This window comes from Cygnus olor, chromosome Z (genome assembly GCF_009769625.2).
Source record: "Cygnus olor isolate bCygOlo1 chromosome Z, bCygOlo1.pri.v2, whole genome shotgun sequence".
In the NCBI taxonomy this organism is placed as follows: Eukaryota; Metazoa; Chordata; class Aves; order Anseriformes; family Anatidae; genus Cygnus; species Cygnus olor.
Genome location: NC_049198.1, coordinates 13,480,459 through 13,506,449, shown reverse-complemented (window position 1 = coordinate 13,506,449; position 25,991 = coordinate 13,480,459). Strand labels below are relative to the sequence as shown.

Sequence of the window (25,991 nt, the reverse complement as noted above, 5' to 3'; positions counted from 1 at the left end):
AATCAAAGACTGGCTCTGAGAGTTTGAAACCTGAGAATCACTCCCCCTATTTTTTTATATATATTTTTTGAGACTGGTAAATTAAAGATTTCTGGGATTTTGGCCTGGTCTTAGCTAGCTGCATCCTGTGCAAAGGTTTTGTACAACAAAACCAAGCCACCACTGCATCTTGTATGACCTACATATAAACACAGCAGTGCAACACATGGATAAAGATTTTTGCCTCCATGAATCATCCTGCTCACATCTTGTTTCCAATGGTGACCAGAGGCACTGTTCAAGTGCAAGAAATCCATTCTAAACAGACACAGTCACAAGAAGAGCTTCTTCTTTATTCATTAAACATTAAGCCCAGGAAGTAAAGAAGCTAAGCAGGTCTGCACAACTCCCTTCCAAAAATCCCAGCATTAGTGCAATGGTAGAAAGTCTTTTCCTCTAGCAGAGTCCTTCAGAAGAGCTTTCAAGTGAGTCATGAGTCCTTTTTCCTTAACTGTTGCCAAGGACACAATGCATCAGAGTCATAGAAAAACTAAAGTGGTTGTTGGCAATACCAAAAAGCTCCACAAGCTTTAGCAGAAAGTTAAAACCTTTCAAACTACTGCAGATGGATAATCTGCATTCCCTCCTGCTATTTCAGAACATGGGTGAATCACACCTTTCTTTGATGGTCTCTTCCGGTCTGTTTTATTTTAGGCTTTGGACCTGGTATTTCTGCAGAACGATTTGTGGTGGTTTTCTGACACTGATAACTTACCAGAAATTTAGACACATCCTCATGTTATTTCAAGGAACTTAGACATATCCTAAGGAGTTTATCCATTTGTACACTGGATGGGTTTCATTGCTGTTATTTTGGGGAAATATTTTGTATTTCTCACAAAGTTGTCTTTTCTGACACATTCACAAAACTGTTGCACGCAAATCCCCTGCTGCATTCCAAATAAAGGTTTATTGATGAATTGTTCTGGCATGCACAGGTTGCCATCATCTCAGAGCATGAGACAATGGACACAGTTCATGGAATACTGTGTTACATGTGCAGGAAATAGATCACACCCCAAGTTCCTTAATGTCTGTTTCACAGTGAGGTATGTGTGTCTTACTTCTTGTACAAACACATGTATGATTAACAAATATTCTTAGCTAAAGGGGAAGATGTTTGTGGGAGGTAAAATTCCTTCTTGGCTTCCTGAAAAGGTTTGTATGAATTGTCTGAACAGTGATCTGCAACCCAGCAAACACCTTGCTTTTCCACAAGATTAAGCTCCGCAGGAACATATTCTATTCTAAGAGCAGGGAGCAAGAAAGAAAATAACCTTGCAGTATCCTTTAAGCCTTATCTAAACAAGAGTCAGGATTTTTTGTAAAGTGACTGATGACTGTAGGTGCCTTGAGACTCCATAAAGAGGTCTGATTTCTAGGGCTTAGGATGTTGTCTGAAAACAGCAGCCTTGCTGGTGCCTCGTGTTAGCCAACCTCATAGGGAGGCAGTCAAACTCACCAGAGCTTTCCCTTACATCAATTTCCAGTGCAACCTATTGGTGATACTGTGTAGCAGGTAACCCACAACCTTGGTGCTTCGGAGAATCCTCCATGCTTCATTTCCTACATAAGCTTATAACATTTGTCACAGCTCTGTGAATCAAAACTGTTACAATCAAAATTGTCAGGGACGCTTGGAGATTCTCAAAACTGAGGGCTTCTCTACTTCCAAACCCCAAGTGGGAAGAAAGGGAAGAGGAGAAAATGTTGGCCCTTTAGATGTCAAAGATAACCTCCAAGTTGTAAAGCAATCAACTCCTGTCCTGCAGAAACCTCAATCAGACACACTAAAGCAATAACAACCAAGGTGCTAATTTCAGCAATTGATCTCCAGGCCAGTGTTTACTTCAAAGGATACTTGTGATCATTTGAGTGTTAACATTTCCAAACAACTAGTATAAAAAGAAATGTCCCATACTGAGTCAAATGACTTTTTAAAGGAGTGTAATTCATTCTGACTGGTGAACCAGGGAACATATGTTAAAAATAAAACTCTATGTAGCATATGAACTGTTACAATTAAAATAATGGGAGCCCACCCTCTAGGGTAAAAATGAATCTGCCTTAACCAATGATAGAAAACAGCAGTGCAGCATTTGGAACCAGAAAACTGATGTTCCTCCACCACATTTTGAAAGGCACCCTTAGACCACCTTCAAGATGGGATCCCTTGTCTGTGAAGGTTTTTTCTCCCCATCTTCTTCTGCCTTGCAGTTTTGTCCAGAATTTGTAAGGTTTCAGGTGACTTAGGACAGCATTGTGTGTGTATGAATCGTTCTACTGCAGTTATTTCCAGACTACTCACAAGACCTAGGAGGACAGGGGATAGGAGACATTCCGTGTTGCAACTGGAAATGTTTAGGGCCTAAAACTTCATCTATATTGGCCAGCATGGCATGATCTTTTGCCTCCTCTCTAACTGTAGAATTAGGATACCATGTACTGTAATTGAAATGAAGGGAAACCATATCTCCAGTCAACCAGAGTCTGTAAGTCCTGTGCAATGATATATCTTTAAACACAGTAAATAGGTTTGAATTAGCCACTCATATTCTGCTTATCCATATAGTTTATTGTTCTTCTGTCATGGACATGTGCAGAACAGAGAAAGTAGCCTAGGAACACAGGCTAACATTAATAGATGAGCAGTTGTCTGCCACTTTTCCCTAGTCTGCTCTTCTGGAGCTGAGTTTTTCATGCTAGAGAGTCTGTGTATTGAGACCCGAGAGCAGAGACTGGGATGGATTCCTGTCAAACCACACTAATAAGGGCGTATTCACATTGGCCTGGGTTGAGGCCAGGTATCAGAGCCAGCAACTATTCACCACTCAAAACTCTTGGCTTTAGCTAGGTCATGTTTTCAGGCACCCCAGAAAGTTCACACTTCCCAGACAACCAAAAGCCTGCCAGGCCTATAAAGAGTACCTAAGCTCTGTGTTCAACTGCTGTGTTAATTGTAAGGTGCTCAAGTGCAGTGTCAAACCCCACATTCACTTGTAAGACAGCTCAGCTAAGTTACTTTCCAGCTGTACATTTTCAGTTCCCAGCTAGGATGAGACAAATGCTCTATGTACTCTCGGCCCACTCAGAAGAAAGTGGAACAGTTTCAAATCAAGTGGCAACAGAAGTGACACTGTTCTGCTCCTGTGTCTCAGCTGAGAAGAGCTAACTGAAAAGCTGGAAGGCCCCAGCCGGTAATTTTAGTCACCTCATTGTTCACTGCCTTTGGATGGAGATGTAGGAATCAAAGCTCTCCCACTTCCAGACTTTTTCCATTGATACTATGGAAAAATGGCCTCTGATCAGGCTGCTCCTGGGCCTGGGTGGACTAAATCACAGCCTATTTTACGTGCTAACACCAGAGCAGCAACACTTGATAATGAGATACATGCTCTCAATCCACTGGTCAGGCACAAAGACAACGATGCAGAGAAGCCTCACGCAAACAGGTGAATAAGTGTATAGTAGTCTGGAGGTAATGGAAATTAGGAAATACTGTTGACAAGTGTCACTAACTATCTACCTCTGGCATGGCCTGTACAAATGCCATGGTGTATGTACTTCGTTTGTTCTCTGTCCTGGGTAACATACATAGAGTGGAAAGGCTTTACCTTTCAGATTGGCCAGTAAGCACTTTGATATCCTGGTAACCCCCAAAAAACATTTTGTAAAATGTCAGTATTCAGTCTGAGCTTTTCTATCCACCTTAGTATGTGCTTGGTATCAGGATTTCTAAATATTCCTTTTAAAAAATACTCAGGCAAATAGGTCAGCCTTGGCCTTCTGGAACAAGAAATCTTTAATTTCTTGGAAATATGTTAAGTTGTATCCAGAGTCCATTATATACAGTATAGGACATTGCTGGGCCTCAGCTGGCTGACAGCTCCAAGCTGGCTGGTCAGTTCAAGCTGTAGTTGGCTCCAGTCCCAGGAAGAGTGGAAGACACTGCAAAACTAACGATCTGCTGGTTCCATCACAAACATCCACAGCTGAAAGCCCTTTGCAAGCATAAAAGACTTTGTGGGACGCTAGTGGCCAAAAAAAATGCATGCAGAGAACCCCTGTTCTGGAAGGAAATGATGTCTGATTTCCACAGAGGTTTTCCATGGTATTTAGTTTCTGTAGCACGGCCTTAGTTACAATATCATCTCTTCTCCTTGCTACTTCCCCTGGATGCCATGCTAATACGTGATGCCCTACTTCCTCCTCATAACACATTTCAAGAACGTCAGTGCCATAATGTATCATAATGCTGTAAAATAACGTAAGATAATGACAACCTCTGTATGATTTTCAGGTAGATGTTCACAGTTGAATCTCTGCTCGTTCACTTATGAAGGACCCTACCTCACCTTCTTCCTCTGATACAGCTCCTCCTCCATGAAAGGCTCAGAGTAGAGAAGCCTTTCTCTTGTCCATCGTTGAGTTGCACACAAGAACCCAAATAATAATGGAAGCATCCTCCAGGCTAAGTTCAGTTCTACTGCTTTGCTGCACACAGCAATAACTGTCCCTTACAGATACAGACAAGATGCACTTGGCATACTGCCTTTGCACTTCACAGGAGCAGAGCCTTTGCTGGTGTTACCCAAGCAGACAAAATCTTCTTTCTGGACACAACCTCTTGTTCACCAATGGTCAGCAAAAGGGAGCAGCTTTGCTTCTTTTTCTAGATCACCGGGCTCGGATCAATGCACCAAGAAGCTGAATTAAGGCCAAATCAATTGCATAATGTAAAATACACACAAAGCCAGGAGTAGACTTTGTAAATATTCTCTTCTTCTTGCAGAATGACCTACCTATTGGACTTTCCTCTGGCTGGCCACGCACTCACCATTTTAACAGCACAGAATTAAACAAGACTATATGAAAAGCATTCAGCAGAAAGCTGCAGATACACATCTGAACTTAAGACCTTTTTCCGTCTCTTCGTCACTCTTATCTTCTTTTTCTATCTCATATCTTGTCTTCTCCCTTCCCCCTTCTCCTCCCAGTCAGCATTTTTGCAGTTTATATCATACTCAACTCTGGCATTTCAGCAATGCACTTGGAAGTTGTTCCTAAAGGCTAAACTTTATTCTCCCATATGAGTTTTTTTGTTCCTCTCTTGAACAGGCATTTCTTGGAAGGGCAAGTACTCACAGAACTATAGCACACGGCAATCATACTACATGTCCAGATGGTATGTAAATATTAATATTCACAACAGCTTTTGTATGCACTGAAGATTACAAGATAATTAGGGGCTATATAACCATGTAACTCAGTTTATAATGAGTATGACAGTTATAGGACTAAATTCTGTCATTCTTCCAGGCCTGACTCTTTGGAATCTAATTTTTCCTTTGTTTATGAGGAATTAATCATTTGGAGCCTGATCCAAAAGGCTCTGAAGTCAATGTAAATCTTTCATTGACTGCACCAGGTTTTGGTATAGATTTCTGTTTAAGTAAATTCCCTCAAGTCATTTGCAGCCCAAATCTAAGACACATTATAGGCCTCCAGCTACCCCACCTCTCAGCAGCAGCCCCACCCCTGAGATTTGTTCCTGGTGAGCATCAGTAGAGGATTACTGCAAATGCTGTGAGTTATCAGAAACCCGCCAAATGAGATTCACCCTTTGGATCAGATGAGAGGCTCAGGTGAAGCCTTTCATTTGGACACTGGATGCACACGTCTTTGAGCATGCTAGTCAAAGAAGGACAGTGTCATTAGCTGTGTCTATGGGCCCACTGCCTGGCTCTGCTCCCATCTGGGAACACCAGGCCAGATCCTGCCAGTCAGTAACTCGCACGTGGACCCCAGAAAAAGGAGTGTGCCACAGCCAACTCCCTCAAAAAGGAGCATGGCATGGGAGCTGTAAGAATGCAACATGAGCACACATGAGTTTTGGCAGGCATAGCACCAGGAAAGTGCTTCCAGTTTCCCTCTCTCCTTCCCCAGCCACCATGGTTGATAAGACTTCACTCCTTCTGCCTTGTTAATTACAGAGTTAGTCAAACCACTTTACCATCTGAACACAGCCCGTGGTGGATTTGGACCCTATTGCTCTATGTAAGCTGTTTACAGACATTCTGCTTTTTACAGATTTATTCCTTTGACTACTTTGCTGCTAGCTGTGGATGGTAGAACATATTGCAGGGAAGAGATGCCAATGGACAGATTTCCTCTCAAGCGTTGTAAAAGCCTTTCACAGAACCAAAATGTCAACAGACTGTCTCCCTTGCTAAAAAATGATTATGTTTTAAACCTGAGGAAAACTGACTGGTGAATAGCAAGCAATAAATAATTAATCCTTCAGTTCATGCTGGCCATTTTTGTTCTTAGCAAACCATGGAAAGTCAGTTCTTAGTTAATTATGTTCACAAAGAGGCATTTCGGAGAAGTTCACAGATAGGTGAAGAACAACAGCATCACTCTGCTTGAACAATGAGACCTGCAGTAACATTTTATGGTGTTGTCCCCAAAGAACCCTCTTACAACACTCTCTTATTGTATTTTCCACACACATGTTCAGTAAAACACTGAAATATTACAGTAAAATGTTTGTAAGTCTTCTGAAGTGAAAGTGTTTCTCAGGTAAATGCATATGTTCTAGGTGTTATTACAGTGTATTTAGAAGCTGTCTCCACCCCATGTTGTTGTATGCTATCATGCTGGAAGACTGGATTAAAATAGATCTTATTTAAAGCCATTATTTCACTATCAGGCTATCCCATGGTATACAAAAGAAAGCAATCCATAAAGCAATATCTAAAGTAGTCCACATTTCACAACAACAGTTATATATTGTTTCTTCCACTACCCATATATGCTCTATGCTCTGCAGGCTGTGGTTTCACAATACAATGACCTGCTGTGCGCCAGCAGCTTATTCCTCACAACCTCTGCTGTGCCTCCCTGCTTATTTGTGTACCCAGCAGAACAAGCTGGCTCATGTTTGGGGTAAAATTTCTTCACCAAATAATGTCTGAGCTACAAATAGTTTGTAAAGTAATAGGAATTACATTTGTAAATACATGATTTAAAAGCTCACATTGTAGTGCTAGAATATTGATTGTGGAGGGTTTCTCTTACTAACCTGCTACGAAAACTTTGTAGATATCCATTGTAGGACAAATTTCAAAACAATACCATTGACTGCAATTTATTAACTGCTTTTTGAAGTTATTTTAAAAAGGCAAGCCAATGTGTCATTCATTCACATAAGTTTTTACAAATAGCAGTCTCCCATTGATCCCTGAAACAAAACACACAAAGCAGGCTGAACTGAATTTCAGCTTTGATGTTGAATAACTTAAACAAAAAGGCTTACTGCTGTTAATTTCCACTACTGCATTTTCATTTGTATGTAAATGGTCATGATTCAATTTGATAACTACCAACTGTGCAAAGCTAATAAAGAAGTGATCTGAATTACCTCCACACTCCCACGAAAAGACACTCTTCCCTGACAACTTTAGCCTGTGCCATTCAGTCAGCGAGGGACAGGAGGCAGCCACCAACTGCAGGCTCCCTGCTGGACACTCAGCAGTCAGGGAAATGCAGAGAGTGGTAACCAAACCTTTGGAGAAGCACTAGTTGGACTTCACACCTGTAAATTCAACACTACAGTGAATTTCATCTGGATTGTCCATAAGCTGCCCCTGCTCCTCTGAAAAGCAGCCATCTAAGTTAAAAACAAAACAAAACAAACAAAAAAAACCCACTCTATTAGCCTAAAAATTAGGCTCCAACCGTAGAAGTGGTTGTTCTGGGTTCTCACAAAAATTATGCTGCGATATATATCTAATGGGTTATATTGTGTCATCAGGTCATTTTTACAAACCTCTATAAATGATTAACTGAAGTCAGTCAATGCTATCAGCTGTAGAACAAACTCCTACTGAGAGATATTTTATGGTTGAAGCTCACTGTAGAGGTCAAGTAGGTTACAGCCTTGCAGTTTAGAAAAGGATTTTTATCTTTCCACCATGTAAGAGCAGTCTCAGCCTCAGAGTGAGGCATCAGGACGTATAGCAAAGAACACAGGAATGAAATCTGGGCAAGGAGGCATCAGTGGACATTTTCACCAACTACATACTCAAAAAATACAGTACTTCCCAGAATACATGAGAGCAATGAGCCAACCAAGCTGTTTCTTTGTCTTCACTTCTTACATTTATTGGCATTTTGGGGGCATATTTGATGAACAGGAAAACTATTCGACTGTGGCTCAGGACAGTGGATCAAGAAATGTCATAAATACACTTTTTGATGATTTTCATAACAGTCACTGCAGCTGACGATGTCAGAGAGGATGATCCAATGCCTTACCCAAGGAGACTGCAGCAAGTATTGCCAGAATGCCTGCATGAGTGTTCTCCGAGAGCATGAAGTGCTCTGTCCCTCTGTGTGCAAGAATGTCACAGAATCACCTGCTGTTATCCAAATACAAAAGAAAAGCTTCCTAATTACATCAGCTCTCAGACCCTTTAGGTACAACAACCCTGTAGGTACAACAAAACTTTTTTTTTTTTTAATAACATTATCTCTGTATCTTACTCGGCCTTGTATTTTGAGGTTCTCTTAAATAATAGAAAATGAATTATCTTCAAGTGGACTGTATCATTGTTGAAGAACCTAGCCATGGACTGTCTCTGACAGAATAAAGATTGAACTTTTATCTGAGTAGAAGTGAATGTTAGATTGTCTTTTGAGGATTATATTTGGCATGGCTGAGCACCTTACAACCTTTGTTTCTTCCATGTTGCTGATTATTCCTGTACTGGGTCTCAGTCACAAGCTAGACACCATCATCACAGATCTTGTTTATGGGTCTAATGCAAGTACATTTATTATTGTACAGGTTGGCAGGAAACGCAGAGGCACAGTGGGCGGAAACTGTGAGCCACAGAAACATACACACTGCCAGCTCTGTTGCCAGATGAAGAACTAAAACCGCAGCACCAGTCTGAGCAGTGTAAAACCCTTGGAGGACATACGATAAAGCTGTCTACACCTGAGGGTGAAGGGAAGCGTGATAATAAAAGGAGGTCTTCCAGAGAGAGCTGCTACAGAGCTGATCTGTTCACCCAGGACTGGGCTGGCCCCGAAGAGCACTCCCTGAGCTACAGATATGAAAGGCAGCAAAAACCCTGATGAGGATTTTGGGGCGTTAACAAGTCAGCTGAAACCCAAAAGATCCTGATAGATATGAGCTTTCTGTGAGTAGATTAAGCATGCTCTTTCTTTCATTTCTTCACCTACCTCTTTTATAAACATTTGTAACTGTGTTGCCTATATTGGATGCTGTAAGTACTTCTCCTGGCACTCTTCCCAAAACTTTCCTTTAATTTAAACCAGTCTAAGGTATCTGGCTAAGATCAAAGTGTTTTTCATCTAGACTACAGCAAATTTAAAAATCCAAGTACTAGGAAATCATATCAAGTACCCAGCTCCCCCACCATGATACACCAAGACAGCCAAAGGGTAAAGGACCTGCCCTTACAAAAGCTATATTGGCCAATTCAAGACTTGGCACTATTAGGAAAGAGAAGCAATCCTGTGGCCCTAGCCTTCTCTGGCATGCAGCAAAGTGTTGAGAAGCAGTCTTGAATACCAGCAGCCTCCAGGCAATACAGGAGATATTTCTAAGGGGATTTTTTTATTTTATTTTCCATGTTTGCCAAGACCTGACAAGTTTTCTAGCACTTTCAGAATTGACACATACCCTTTACTAGCAAAAGCAACCCTGGAAAATCTAAGTACAGCTGTAGAAAACCTGGTAAAGTCTTGAGTGGGTAAAACCTGTGGTTTTATAGCCCAGCCACAGAATCAAGCCACTGTTGTGTCAGAGTGGCTTGATACCCATTTCAGTCCTGCAGTTTTTCAGTTACGGTTTTCAAATAGGGACTTCAAGAACAAAAAGGTAGCTGTTTACACAGTTGTATTTAATCTGTATGTTGGATTTGTGTGGTCAGTCATTATCCTAGGGAATTATCGTAGGGAACTTTTAGTATCAAAAGCAGCAAAACCTTTGACCACAGAGTTAGGTTTTGGCATATGTTTAAGCTAGCAGGCTCCATCCCCAGTTGGATTCCCAAGACACTATCCCAAAGCAGACTGAGTTTTTTGTTACTTATCACCTCCATTTTGCCTTAAGAACCAAGAGAGAGATGGAAAGTGAGGTTTTGTGCTAGGTGTTGCACCAAAAGAAGAGCAGACTGGTCCCACAAAAGGAGTTTATAGTTCAAATAGAGACCTAAGGGTGGTAAACATGTGCCTTTGGATAGCTGTATTGGGTTTACATGGCATGGGATTGATAGCAGGGGGCGGCAGCGGTGGCCTCTGTGAGCAGAGCCCAGGTGCTCTATGTCAGATCAGAGCCAGCTCCAGTCGGCTCCAAAAGGGATCCACTGCTGGCCAGAGACAAGCCAGTGATCAATGCTGGTTGGGCCTCTGTGAGAGCAGATTGGAGAAAGGGAAAATAAATAAATAAATAAATAAATGCTGCACAACAGCAGCTGGGAGATAGGAGTGAGAACCAGCCCTGCAGCCCCCCAGGTCACTGCAGCAGGAGAGCAGGAGGTGCTCCAGGCACGCAGCAGCAGTTCCCCTGGGGCCTGTGGAGCGGCACCTGGTGGAGCAAGCTGTCCCCCTGCATCCCATGGGTCCCACATGGAGCAGATCTCCACGCTGCAGCCCGTGGAGGAGCCCCCGGTGGAGCAGGTGGACGTGGCCTGGAGGAGGCTGCGGCCCATGGAGAGCCCCCGCAGGAGCAGGCCCTGGGCCGGAGCTGCAGCCCGTGGAGAGGAGCCCACGCAGGAGCAGGGGGTCTGGGGAGAGCTGCCGCCCATGGGGGACCCGTGCTGGAGCAGTTTGCTCCTGGGGGATGGACCCCGTGGTACGGAGCCGTGTGGGAGCAGTTCTTGAAGAGCTGCTGCCTGTGGGCAGCCCCCGCAGCCTCAGCTCGGGAAGGACGGCATCCCGTGGGAGGGACCCCACGTGGAGCAGGGGCAGGGAGTGACTGTGAAGGAGTGGCAGAAACGAAGCCTCAGGGACTGACTGGAGCCCCCATTCCCCTGCACTGCTCAGGGGGAGGAGGTGGAAGAGGGTGGGTGGGGGGAGATGATTTTAGTTTTAGTTCTCACTGCTCTAGCCTGATAGCAATAGGCAACAAATGATGTTAATCTCCCTACACTGAGCCTGTTTTGTCCCTGATGATAATTGTTGAGCAATCTCCCTGTCCTTATCTCAACCCTTGAGCCCTTTCCATCATATTTTCTCCCCCTTTCCCTTTGAGGAGGGGGAGTGAGAGAGCGGTTGTGGTGGAGCTCAGCTGCCTGGTAGGGTAAAACACCACAATATCACAACATATGCGAAACAGTAATTCCTTGGCATGGGAGAGCAAGATCGGTCAGAAGGTTTAGCTGATGAAAGGGAGAAAGCTGCCATAAAAAGAGGTAGGAAAAAGGATAAAAGCAGAAGTGAGCTGAAGAAGCTGAACAAAAAGGAATCAGAAGGTAAATGCAAACAGCTGATCAGCACAGGGTAGCTGGAGTCCAGGCAAAACTCCAGAGAGTCCTCTGAATGCCAGAGGTCCTGGGCTGGCTGCAGTCTCTGGCCAGCTCCTCTTCATGTTTCCTCGAGGGCCGGGCTGGGGAGCAGGGAGAACGAGGCATCTGGGCAGGGTCCTCCCCTGCACACTTCTGGGTTCAGAAGGTTGCTGGCAGGCCCCATCTCACTCCTTCCCCTCCGTGCAGCAGGCCCGGTTTTGGCGGCCCTCGCAGCTGCAGCTGTTCCTACCAGCTGGAATCAACCGTCCTGGCCCTGTTCCAGCCCTAAAGCAATTACATTCTTGCAAGTGGATATTGCAACTTCCTGTCCTAAACAATCATGTACTGTTCCTCTGCACTCTTAACCAGCTGCTGCCTTCCACCCAGAGATGGCTGCAGGCACAGGGTGGGGCCCTGGAAGAAAGGTGGTGGTGTATCAAGTTGAGATCATTCCTGTGTAGGTTCGTCTCAGTTTTAGGAAGGTCAGGGAGTGCTTCCTGACAGCCCCGTGTGCCTGCAGATAGTGCTCAGTGCTCGAGCACTGTACAGCTGATGAAGAAAAGTATCATCTGGGCTAGACACTGCAGCAGGAGAGTGCTTTTTCTTGGCCCAAGTCTTCCATGGGAAATCTTCCTCTGTGCCTCAACTTCATAAAACAAAGCATCTCCAACAGCCAACGCAAGAACTCCCTTGCCTTTGCCAAGCATTTAAAACCAGAGACTGGCCCATAACACCTGGAAAAGACTTTTGTAAAACATCTTAGTGCAAAAGGTGCTGGAGGCAGCCAAATGATTAAGTGGGATTACTGGTCCCAGACTAACATATGTAGTTTCCTGCAGTTACTCTTCTAAAAACGTTCCCCTTAATCTCTAGTTTCTGTATCATATGTACATGAGAAAAAGAGCAGATACATATATGCCAGAGAAGAACCAGCATCTGTCATGCAGCTCAAGGCATATTGTTCGTGTCTAACTTTGCTATGCAAGTGGCGTGGATCTGAAGTCATCCTAAGACTTTGTCTTTCCATAACTTTTTCCACCTCCAAGTTCTTCAGAGGCATTGATTAACTTAGCTCTCCACTCCAATGAAGAAGGTACACACACACTAACATGAACATAGCACAGAGAGAGGCGAAGTACCCTGAACAATACAGTAAAACACATGGGGAAGCTGGGAAACAGGCTCCTAGGTAAGAGGCCTTGGCTGTGATTCTGAAGGTTGGGAATGTCTAGGGGACAGCAATTCTTGCTCAGAGAGGCAGCACCTCTTGTAACAAACAGCAGACCCACACCAGTACATCAGGAAAGTTAAACTACTCATTTAATCTGCCTATTTGACTAAACATCAGGGGAGGGGTGGGGGATTTGGATATTACTGATATTTACTTCCTTATTTCCCAGTGCCTAGACCTTGCTGTCTCTAATACTATTGGCCTGGCAATGCACCTGGGAATTACGTCTACTCCATGTCACTGAGAAAAAGCAGCAAATCAAGTTAAAGAGAGTTGCAGTGAAACTCGCTGTGGGAGTAACTATTTGAATGTAGGTCTGTCATGGCTTGGGGAGGCACCCCATCATCTTACCTTTACTCTTGTATGAGGCTCTGCTTGTAAAACACTGCTGAGCACTGTAACATTTCACAGTAACAAAATGCATTTTGCCTTGATGGAAATGCCAATATTGCATTAACAGAACAATCCCTTAACGTGACTAAAAAAGACTGATAGAATTTTCTGAAGAAACTGCACTAAACGGATTTCCCATACACTTTAATAGCACAACACCAAGTGATGTACTGACAAAAGAAGCATTTTGCCAAAACATGTATTTTTTTTTTCAACTGCCAGTCACATGGTCTTTCCAACTAGTGTTTTAGATTTGTGATAGGCTGTCTTGGCTGACAGCCAGTCGGTCCTAAATATAGTGAAAACCAAATATTTAAGTGTAAGTCTGAACAGATAGATTTGTCTTCTTTTTTTTTTAAAAAAAAAGAAAAATCCCTTCAAGTGCTACAAATTCTGCTACAGATGCAGCTATAGATGGATATTTTTCCTCCAAAGGAAGTATTGTATCTCCTGGATTCCCAAGGTGATGCTACAGGAGAGCAAATACTGAAGTACTATTACGTATTGCTTTGAGTGTCATAATTTATAAAAATGTCTCAAAGTGTTGTATGATACAGAAAAGCACACAGATAAATCATAGAAGCATATACATTAGGTACTGTATACTTTCAGCATGTGTTGACTGCCAGCTTGTAACATATACACCTGCATATGGGAGTGCTAGAAAGAATCACATTGAACATGATTTATTAACTATGGTATCAGAAAACTGCCTGTACCTGCATGTAGCTCTTGAACACTCCACTTCGCACAACCATAGTCCATTACCCAGTTACCTCACCTGTATGGTAATACCTGGGCAATGCTCTTTGAATGGGAATGAAACAGGTCTACTGCGAAGAAACCATAGACAAGGGCATTTTATTGAGTTTCTACAGTAATTCACAACATCCAGGTCTGACCTAGGATTTTGATATTCTTCTCTTTTCTGTTTCTCAAGTAACTGTGGTCTTCAGTTTCTCCCTTCAATGGCTTTGTGCTGGACAATCTCCAGCCTTTTTCCCACATGAGAACATCTCACTTGCTCCTTCACAGGGCAACTTTTGTCTTTCCTCCAGCTCTGTTAATAGGCTCTGAAAAAAATAATCATCTTGCCCCAGGAGACATTCTCAGCACACTAAAAGGAAACAATTGTACTACTGAACCAAAGAGTAGATCTCCAAGAGCCTGCACTGATCGCTGGCACAATAGATCCTGTGCAACAGATCACTGGCTCTAAGCCAGGACTGAGGAAATACTGTCATGTAAAGGCTACTAATAATGGACCCAATCCTGTCAGCTGGGAGCCAAGAAGAGATGACATCATTTGTTCAATTCTCCTGGCAGAAGGTTGAACTCTGATTCATAACATGGCCCTTGAGCATCAACTGCATGGTCATCACCGGCTCATCACTGCCTTTAGCTGTTTCCTCAAACTTGCTTAAAGGTCGTTGATTTTTATTTCATTTTTGATTTTTCTTTTTAATGTGAAAGCTTTGGGTTTTTTTTTTTGTTTGTTTGTTTATTTTGCTGTTGTTGTTTGTTTTTAAACTAAATACTGGGAAAATTAAAACAAACTAAAGAGAATACCCTTCCTTAACTCCCACTGTTGGCTTCACACTGTTACACCACTTCCAATGCTTTATGATATCATTCTGATATATATCCTGATTACCAATCTCCTTCCAATCCTCCTCCGAACCTCCTTTCTCACATAAATCATTCTGGTCTCATTTCTATCACTTGAATAGCACATTTCCCCTCTTCATCACATGTCTGCCTTTATCTTGTCTTAGACACTTCTGTCAGAGCTTTGAGTGTGACCCATTCTACCATATGAGTAAAAGGCAATTTGAAGTAAATTAAATTACAATTTTAACTTGATAATTAAAATTTGAAGTAATACCTTAGTAACAAACAAACAAAAAAATTACATAATGTGAAACTTACTGTGGAATATGGAATTCCAAAGAGATCCATCCTTCTTAGTTTTGAAAGTCCTGGTAAACAAAGACAAATAATTAGAATGTCATGATAAAAATTAAGACAATTTTCCTTTCATAGCCATGAAAGAAATTCCTCCTTTTCTTACTGTCACCTGTGCCTTCCCTGTCCCTTCTGCAGCATTGCAGTGGTCACACAGACTGAAAAGCTTTTGATTTGTTTTTGCACTTGCACATCTATTGCACTAACTTTATTGGATGCCACATGCATTATTCTCTCAGGAATTAAGACTGTCTTTATTAGTCGCCCATTAGGAACAACAGATGATGTTGATTAACAGTTTAAAGAAAACAAACACAATTCTGATTATTTTTTTAAAGCTTTTCTCTGAGTGCCATATTTAACTAGTTTCTTGGGGAATGCTCTTCAAAGCCAGGCCCATTTAGTTGATAAGAGTCTGCTACAACATACCAAGCATTCAACTGAGCAGAAAAGAAATTACTGGGACTGTGAGCCTGCCTAATTTAGGCAGATGCTCCCTTCCTGTCTACGGTTACAGGACATTTTATTTTTCCCCTGTAATCTGATGAGCAAAAAAAGAAGGTTCAGGACATGACATTTTCCAGGGTTATGCAGCTGTGTTAAATCTATTGAACGGCAGCTAAGATCTGTATACCTTACCATAAATCAGTAAATACCATACAATGGGAAAGAGAGTTTTATAGCTATTGCTTTTACTTTGGGCTGCAAGTTTACAGATTTTCAGATTTGGGAAGAGAGGCTTTGCTCCAAAGTCATTATTTTTCTGTCATTTTGTATGCCAAATATAAATGCTGGATGCTCTATTCCCAACTCAAACCACCATCATGTATACTTTCTCCTTCGCTGCAGATGAAGCAGCAGAATACTTTCAATCCACTACGACTTAAAGAGTTAGAGTGATGACAAATGAATATCACTTGTTGACCCAGCACCTTCAGTCAGGTGCAGGGTAATGAAATCCCACCATACACTGCTTTCCACAGCAAAGCCAGCTCCCCGTGTTTCCTGATGGCTTTGTTCTCAGAGCAGAGAAGCTCTTTTTTACCATCTCTAACCCTTCTAAATTTTTGTAGAAGATGTGGCTTGCTAATCAAATGAGACACGGCTTTACCATACGAGTTGCACATATACTGTAACTTTTCTCTCTTCACCTGCCGCATTTAGCATGGGAGAGGCTGATGTTCTCTGTGCGGCCAATGCAAAGATTAGCACGTGGCCAGACAGAGGCTTTACAGGACAACGTCCCTGAACAGATTGGGGAACCTTCCACAGAATCACAGAATAATTCAGGCTGGAAGGGACCTCTGGAGGTCACCTAGTCCAACCCTCCGCTCCAAGCTGGGCCAACTTCAAGTGTAGATCAGATTTCTGAGGGTGTTCCAGTCTCGAAATGGGCTGGTCTCTGACAGTGCGCAGTAGTGGCACTTCCCAGAACAACAACCATATATAGCAACTTCCCAGTAAATTAGCTACAGAACAAACAAATTTAATTCCAGCCACTACTATTTCACCGTTTGGTAATTCCGTGACAGAAGACACTTAAAACTTCCCTAAATATCTGTCTTCCCCTCATCCCTATAGAAGAGGGGCAACCAGCTCTACAGAAGAGTGGTTATAGAGTATTAAAGACTAAAAAGTTTGGTGCCTTAAATCTACATAGTATTAACACATTAGTATCCCCTCTGCAACACGTCCAAGTCACCTTCAGTTTGTCCCATCCCTGGGACATTAAACCGGACTTTCTTCTCAGCAACCAAATAACCATTTGTACCTATGATGAATACAGCTGAAGTATTACCTAAATCCACCCATGATATTTTTTGTTGCAGTTTTTTTGCACACAGAAAGCTAAAACAAAATCCTAAAAGAAAACAAATATATTTAACAATGTCTGCAGCATTTGAGGCCTCAGGCACAGAGAAGTACCTTGTTGATACAGCTGTGGTTCCCTTAGGGCAACTAATTCTGGCTGGCAGTAGCACATTTCCAATGAAACCTAGAAGTCTTCCACAAGCATGCAGAATTTCCAGTTGCCTTTTCACAGAACACTTTCTGTACCTTACTAGACAAAAATCTCCCAATCTAAGCAGCTTTTAGATTAAAGGATAAGCAAACAGGAAAAACACAGAAAAACAAACAAACAAACAAAGAACAACAACAACAACAAAACACTAATAAAATCATCACAATGGTAGGAAAGAGTTATAATAATTAGAAAAGAAGTTCAAATTAAGATATTTTTCTCATAAAGTCATGCTCTTCATTCAGGACTTTTTTTTTCTTTAATTGTTGTTGTTGGACGGGGGTGAAGGAGATTTCTTGTTGTCCAAAAGGGAGAGAAAATGCAAAATCAAGGTTGGCTTGATTTTCAAGTTTCCAGAACTGCAGATTGTAAAGGCTTATCCTTTAGTTTCAAACAGCACTAGGGGAAAAAAAAACCCACACTTAAAGCAATGTATTTCTGTCCCTACTCTTCAGAAAAAAAGCTTAGTGTATATTTTCATGAGTGTGAAAATAAACCTGGGAGAAACTTAAGTCAGGATGACTTGAAGGAAGAGAAATGCCAGGCCAGATGCCAATTATGTTATTAATGGCGAAATTAGAGTTTGTTCCCTTTAAATTCTCCTACCACTATTACTCTCATTACTATTACAGTACAAGGATTTTTATACAAGACAGCAGTGTAGACTAAATCCATGCATAAAACCTAGACTACAGACACTTGCATCCTAATTCCACTTTTATTATTCTCAATAAAATGAGTCTTTGAAAACCATAAAGGATCAGTGATGGGAACAAGTACATTGTCCAGCTGTTTTAGACATAATGACTAGCACACAGGTAAAGCAGTTAGAAAACTGAAAATAGTTTAATTATGTACAGACCAGCAATGGCCAGTACCATGTCCATCTCTTACTATACCAAAAAAGGCACCGTAAGACCACTGAACTTCTGGGAGGAGTGAGGTAGTCTGCAGTCTCCCACAAGAAAGACAGGTGTCTGCCCATGCCCATTCTCCATCTACGAGGACAAGATCTTTTAGGGACGCTGCAGTGTGGCCGGGACCTGCAGCGCAAGGAGGTGTGATATTCCCCCTTTACCTCAAGGACATGGAATCACCTCGAGGAAACTTTCCCGTTCCCTGCTTACCCTGACCCTGAAGAACTCCCCTTGTGAAGCAGTTTTGCACAAGGGCTTTGCTGGGCCAGGGGAGGATCCTCACCCCAAGCGGAAGCTGGCAGACAGGCAGGCAGGGGGCAGCTCAGGTGATGCAGGGGACGGAAAGGGCAGCGGACAGCACAAAGCCGGCCCACACCAGGGCATCCCAAAGCAGGAGTCAAACGAGCATTCAGGATAACACCAGCAGCTCGTCAGTTTGATATAGTTGACCACACATGCTATTTGGATGGCAGTACTCCAGTGGTATTGGTAGATCAGCCACTACAAAGAAACTCTTGAAGCAGCATGGAGAATTTAGACACACGGCTCCCATGAACTTCAGCGAGAACGATGCATCTGTCTCCGGCGGTAGCTTTGAAGCTCTCGGCCAAAAGTATTCTTAGCCCTACTGTCATGCATGTCCCCAAAGAGACAAAAAAAGAAGGTGTGAGCATATGAGACTGAGAACGGACGTGGTTGAGGAAGTGAGAGACCAAGCAGAGTCTGATCTAGGAGCCCTGCAGAGACGGATCATGTCCCTCAGGCTTTATGTTATCAACACTTATTTGGAGGCAAAGGACAAGCTTTTTTTTTCTCAGCGGAACGAGGGAGCCAGTCTGGCGCGCTGGGCTGCCGTCATTGAGCCTGCTTTCGTGGCATTCCCAGACCACTGAAGTTACCTCAGGTATCTCAACCTGACACTGCAGACCCAGAAAATAGAAGACGCAAGGCAGAGGAAATGACATGAGGATACAAAGGGGAGAATGCCTTGCAAGAGCTGAATTTGCAAATGTTCCAGATCAAGTCTCATCTCCGTTTTTGAATTGTCTGTATTTTCTTAGCAAATATGTGGACATGAAAAGAGAAAAACAGATTCTATACTGGTGAAAACAACCTCTCTTCATCAGTGAAGTTCATCGTCAATGCATCTCCTTTGCTTTGCATTGGTACACACAGGTTTTTACTCTGACTGCTGCACAAGGTTGAATTTCCTTCCACTACTGCACCTGTCTCCTTTACTTTGTGTGTGGCCTCTTGCTTTACCACAACGTTGATATCATCTGCTTCTAGTTGGGAAGGCCTAGGTCCAGCTCTAGAAAGGTGTGGCTAGAGCACATTAATAACAAGCTGTGAATCTCAGACTTTCCTGGACTCTGGTATTACTTATTCTGTGTTTTTTGTTTGTTTGTTTGTTTTTTAATGTGGAAAAATGAACTGCAGACTCATTGGCACAATTGTGTGTTACTCCATTCCTATCCTTGGTGAAATGAACCAAGCAGTCAGAGCTCTCTGTGCTGATTAGGAGATATGGGGAGCAGCTTCTGCACTTTGAAACAACACTCTGTACCTAGCAAAGGCAATTTTTGGAGAGGAGACAAGAATTACAGTATCTTAGATGTGGTTTATGTAGGCCCTAGAAATGAGAAAGATGTCTGAAAGTTTGGTTAAAGTCAAGGTCAATAACCTTATATGCTGAGAAATTAACTAGCAATTCTTGCTCTTCTCTTTGTTGCATCTCTAAGGGCAGAATGTTAGTCCATAGTCTGAACTCAACCAAGCATAACACTGCTATCGTATGTCCTTTATCAGCTGCAACACTCCTTGGAGCTTGACAGTTTGAAACTACATTTTCATGTTGGTGTTGTATTTTCCACAAATCCTGGAAGTCAAATACTCTTGGAATAACAGAGGAGATATGAGATTGCCAACTAGAGTGGATATTCATTTTCATTATTTGTTCCTATAAATAGGGATGATCTTTTTTTTCTGGAACATAGTCTCATGTAGAGCGATACCTTTTCCTGAGATGGCATCAAGAGGCGCAAAGCAAGTTTAAAACTCTCACTACTCCACCTCCCTTCAAAGCTGCACTCACTATAGACAGGGCGGATGCAAGGACTTGTATTCATGCTGCTAGCTACAAGCCCCAACAAATCTGAACTTTGCAGGTGTAAAACTGGAACGATGAAATTTCCTTTCCACTTGAAAAGCCATTCCTACACGTTAGGTTGCCTGTGTTTTTTCTCTTTTCTGCTCTCCCAAAATAAAAAGTAGACTTAAAAAATGCAACAAAGACAACATACAGAGAAGAGGAGTATTTCCACAGCCACCAAATGCCAAAGAGACTGCCAGCTTTAATGATTCGGTTAATGACACTGATGACATACATGTAACACATTACATGAAATGACTGCCGGGGCTTTCTTTTTGATGGTATTTCATTCTTTGGAATTGTAGCTTAGCTTACTTTCAAGATAGCAATGTATATTCTCAGTTGCATAAGTTTTATTCTGCATCACTAACCATTGAAAAATCACAAGTTAGGGCCTAACATCATAATTGGTGTCAATGAACTTTGAGCCTGAGAATGCCCTTTCCAAGTCTTCCTAATTACATGCAACATAAACTCACTTTAAAAACTGGCACATTTTAATTCTTCTGCAAGCCTAGCTCCAGAAGCTCTGGTTTTAAGAAAAGCAGATGATGCCCATAATTAAATCAAAGGTGAATGAGATGATAGACAGTAACCCTCTACAAACAAAAATTTGTTGTTGTTTTTAATATACAATAGACTCTGAAACAAAAGCAACAAAAAATGAGAAGTAAATCCAGTTTGACAGGATTCTTTAGATTATACATCCTGTAGAGCAGAGACTGGCTTTGTACAACACTTGGCACTCAGAGCCCAGGTCTTAGTCAGGACCATGATATACTCCAAGAATGTATGCACATTCAAATGGAGACTGACGATGGCTGAGTACAGGGTTTCTGCCACTGAACTGCAAAAGTCCAAATACCCATTTATGCAACAGGATTAAGGAAAGCAGACATGGAAACTAAATTCTTTCCAGTCAGCTGATTCAAACTCAAATGTGGTTAAATCGTTAATTTCATTAAAATATACTTAGCATTAAAAACCTACAGGAAATACTGAGCATGGCAGCCAGCAATGCAAAATAGAACAGAACATTTCCAGTGCTATTGTAAAGGAACTGTGTGGGTGTCACTATTTTCTCTTCAGAGAAGAAGAATAAGAGTGAAATAGAGAAAGAGAGAAAGAACGTGAGAAAGAGAGAAAGAATCAGCTGTATACAAAGCTGTGCTTACCTAATACGTAACAGTCCTGCAGTTTCTCACACCACATCTGCCCCCTTCGCTGGAAGTTGCCATTAAAATATCAGTTCCTATAGATTACACCACGGCTCAGCTCCTGTCAGTGTACTTCAGACTTCCGAAGTATCACATATGTTAAATAATGCCTAGCAATTTCATGGTTTCTGAAATTTAGTGATTTTTTTTTTTTTTGATTAATTTAGGGTATTGTAAAATTTACTGCTTGTATGATCTCTGGGAAATACAAAGGCAGCTGGCTCTATTCACTTCTTGTTCAGTGTCCTTCAGAAGCAGGCACAACCTTCCAGCTCTTGGGAATGTTGCAAGGGTACACTACCCCATATTTGAGGACACCTGCACCAAAGCAACTTCATTCTGTGCCTTCATCACTCTTAGGATCATTCTACTGAAAACCATACTGATTCGAATTCAGCAGTCTTTTAGGACACGGGTACTACTTGGGGGGCAGAAAGTGGTAGGTAGGTTTAGCGTCTCACAGTCACTGGCACACTGTGCATGAAGCAGAAGGACCGGTGCCCTCCCTCCCAGACGGCCATTTGTTTAGGAGATGGAAACTGAGCTAATGCAACAAAAGGTCATCCTCACGTGGCAGCTGCCATTCCCTGGGCATGAGACCTACACTAACCTTGACAACGTCTGAACTATCCCAGCCCACCATGGTTTGACCAATAGCTTAGTTAACTTGTGGGTGTGGCTAGATGTATAGACATTTATAGAACTATGAAGTTCATTTCAGGTCTACATGGGCACTTCCAAAATTACACCAGGACTGCTCTGCACAGACAGCTATGGTCACTGCCTGTGTGAGCTCCTTCAGCCAACACAGGTACTCAGACTTTTTTGCAAATGAAGCTAACACTACCATTTTGACATCAGTAGATAATCATGCATCAGCTAAACTTGAAAACCAAGGACAATTTCTTAATATGTTTAAGATTTTATTCACCCAAATGAGCTTGCAAATAACTTCTAAAACTGAGACAGTGCAACTTATGAACCATACTGTAAATTATGAAAACAGCCTGCAACTCTGAAGCATCCTGGCCTAGAAACAGGAATGAATTTGTCACTAGGATGCATGTCTTGAAGAGGAGCATGCATCTTCCTCTGAAAGATTTCCACTCCTCCATGAGTTGTGCTTTATTCTTAAAACCTCTGTCAGGGGAAAATAAAATTTGACTTCAGGGGTTTGAAGGTTGCCAGGCTGCCAGACCTGTTTAAATCATTGACACTGGCTGAGAAAACAGGCTCCAAATGTACTGAGCAGTGAGCAGTTCTGTGAAAGTTGGAGCTGAGGACTGTTATGCTGCTCTGCATTTGCAGTATTCAAGCACCAGTGCATCTGTGTTGCAGCCTGGAGTGGTGACCTCAGCTTGGGTGCAAGGGAGAGACATACCCAGGCTAGCCTGGACACTCGAAGCAGTTAGGTTGTAGCAGAACAGGTCTCAGAGAGGACTGTACAGCTACACAAGCCATCAGACTTGGAGAGGCAGAATACACAAACCTTACCAGTTCTGTTCCAGTTCTACAGCAGCTGTATTCACAGTCCAGGTGCATAAGATTACTCTTGATGTGCAAAATAAATGGGCAACATTGCCAGCTGCAAGTTACATACTTAGGAGAGGTTTTGCCCTCTCAGACAGCTGCAAGTACAGTGCCTAAAGCATCTCTACAACCTGGGCATGCTTGGCAGCTGTGATACCTTAGTCATGTTAGCTGCAGAAGACGTGTTTTAACAGCAGTGGAGACACCAGTGGTAGGCTGGCATGAAGGAAGGAATTTTAACTGGCAAAAGTAGGGATGAGACTACCTTTTAGTCATGGCATCTGTACTGACAGGTTAAGGCTCTCTCAAAAAACCTGCCAGTATTTACTGTATGCACTCATGCTGAAGGACAACTATTTAAACAACTGCCTGAGAGTGCTTTTAAGAAATCAGCCAGAACTAAAGTCAGTGAAAGGAGAACGATCATTAAAACATTCTCAAAGCTTCCTAATATGTCTTGAAATAGTGTTCTTGCATATGGGAATGCTAGGAGATTAAGATCCAATATCTCATGATCTACTGTGTCTAGGAACAAGTACTTTAATACTATTGGAAATGTGCCCTCTTGGATTTTTGACTACATGTTGTTTCCATCTGTAGTTGTAATAAGTGTCAAAGTCCCCTCTCCTAAGCCATTATTGTTTGCCATACATGGGTATGATTTTGGCTTAGAAGTCCACATTTTGAGGAAAAACAGATTATTGGTTTGGTTTTATGCATTTCTGTTTTAGGATGACACCTTTAAAAGCAATTCAGAAGACTGGTATATTAGCATACAGCAAGCAGCTTCAGAAGTGCAATTTATCAAAGAGCCCTCTGGATGATGGGTGTAACTTACTCAGCTTTCCTAAAATGTGATTGTATGTGGCAAAAATGTTTTTGCCACTCATTTGGCCATCAGTACAACACACACAAGTCCACTGCTTATGATTAATGGCATCACCCCAGTGCATGCCAGTAAGAATTTGTAGCTCATCACAGATCCTGTTTATAACAGTGTTTATCCTTTTTTCCCAAAGTTCTCCTACTTAGTATGAAAATGTCAGTATGTCTAGCACAATTTATTCCCAAACACTGGTTATTTTGAGAGAAAAATCAGCAAACACCTAATTGCTAGATTATTCAAGTCTATTTGTCTTTATGAAAAAAGTAGTTCTGAGACAGCTTTTTAAAACCAGCTCCACCCAAACTTTATTTTGGATATGCCAGTTGAGACTTCCAGTAATGTCTCTTGATATGCCTCACAACATTCATCCACGCAGCCCCTGGAGCCCCTTTTAGAGGACTTCAGTGAAAAAAATAACACTTCTTAGATATTAATTACATGGGGAAAGGCAATTTTCAACATCAGTGTGACCACGGGATTCCAGAGACCTCACTGATCAATAAAAATGTCAATGAAATTTTATCATTGCTTTGGTTATGTTACCTCTTAATGCTCACAGTGATCTGCCCAGAAGCTCCAGCTCTGAAACTCTTCCAAGACATGATTCCAGTTCTGAACTTTTCTACTGATAGCTTGCATCAAGAGAAGCTGGTCCAAACTTACGATCCAAATGACCATCATCTCTGCTTGCACCAAGGTTTAACTAAACCCACACATTTTCAATTTTTACCTAACCCAAAGGGGAAAGTGCCATTAATTTGCCACCACAGCTACCTCCTTCAATTACATGCACTGACCTTCCTTCCCCTGTGTACTGACAGCTGATCCCATAGATTTCCGGTTACTTTATGTGCAAGACAAAGGATAAATGGTGCTAAGCCAAGTAGGGCTGGAATACAGCACACTGTGACTGTAAGAAAGGGGAAATAATTGGTTGCTTATCATCTTCAGTCACTGTACCCATCCTGCCACTACAGATGTGATCAATAACCTGGCTGGAGGTTTAAGGAAATTCTGCCAAGTTTCCTTATGATCTCTTCCACTGGCTTTGAGAGGTCAACAAAGGTTCAAGAAAGTCTGGATTCTGTTCTTAGCTGCCCTATGATAAACATATTATTAACATTCAGAACTTCTCTTAAAATCTTCTGTGCTGAAACAGATAGCAAAAACACCTCCCAGCTCTTCCAGGCTAACTAGAAGAATAGAGCCATGTCTATTTGGCCCTTGTATAGCCACTTGGCAAACCACATGATATCAAATCAGCTGAATATTTAACCTTGGCCCATAGTCCACTCCCTGCTCTTTTCTTTCCTGAAGAACTATGGTTCTTTCTTTCCTGCAAATGTTCAGTTTTGTACAAATCTCTTACAAGGTGTCCCAGTCTCAGATATACCCACAGCTATGGATCCTTGACTACCTTTCTGTTGGCCCTCCTACAAGGGGCAATTATATCCACCACATTAACACCACATGGAACACCACATGGAACAGACAGCTGGTGCAAGTAACTTTGCCATTTGCCACACCTAAACTTGACAGAAATCTTGAAAATTTGTACAGGCAATCTTTCAGCACAACTCCCACACAGACGGGTCAGGTAAGCATTACCTCTTACTGTGCTGGGACTGGACAATGCAGAGGAATCTCGAAAGGCCAGCAAGTCACAAGCAGTCAATGTGTGTGTGTTGTTTACTGCCAGTTATGAAGTGATCTAATTCCCATATCTATATGTAATCTGAAAAAAGCAATAAACACCAGCAACTGAGGTCTCCTGGATACAGTCACACAAAGCATGTCAGCTGTGGCTATGGCAAGTGGACTTCTTGTCACAGTGAAGTTGTAGCTTGGTTATTGTGTGCAGGATGCCTGACTGGCCAAACTAGGAGAAAGGCACACTGAAGTGCCAAGAAAGGCGAGCAAATGAGAAAGAGCTTATGTAGCTAAGCCAGGAAACAGGTAGAGGCATTCTGACAGGAGGCAAGAGCCAGGAATACATGATATACTGAGTGTTTAATGGGGTATATGAAGCGATTGTTTTCAGGGAGCTTCAGAGCAGTTTCTGAGAACTGTTCCAGTGCATGTTACATCAACAATACGG

At 42.2% G+C, this 25,991-nt stretch overlaps 1 long non-coding RNA gene across 3 annotated transcripts in view; it reads right to left on the bottom strand.

The window, feature by feature from the left end:
• The window catches only part of LOC121061286, a 137,651-nt gene that overhangs the window by 54,232 nt on the left and 57,428 nt on the right, over positions 1–25,991 (bottom strand). Inside the window, exon 7 of one of the 3 annotated variants that reach the window (XR_005815026.1) lies at positions 15,133–15,182. The exons of the other annotated variants lie outside the window; for them this stretch is intronic. This is a non-coding gene — a long non-coding RNA (uncharacterized LOC121061286). The remainder of the gene's footprint in view (positions 1–15,132; positions 15,183–25,991) is intronic. 3 annotated transcript variants of the gene reach the window in all.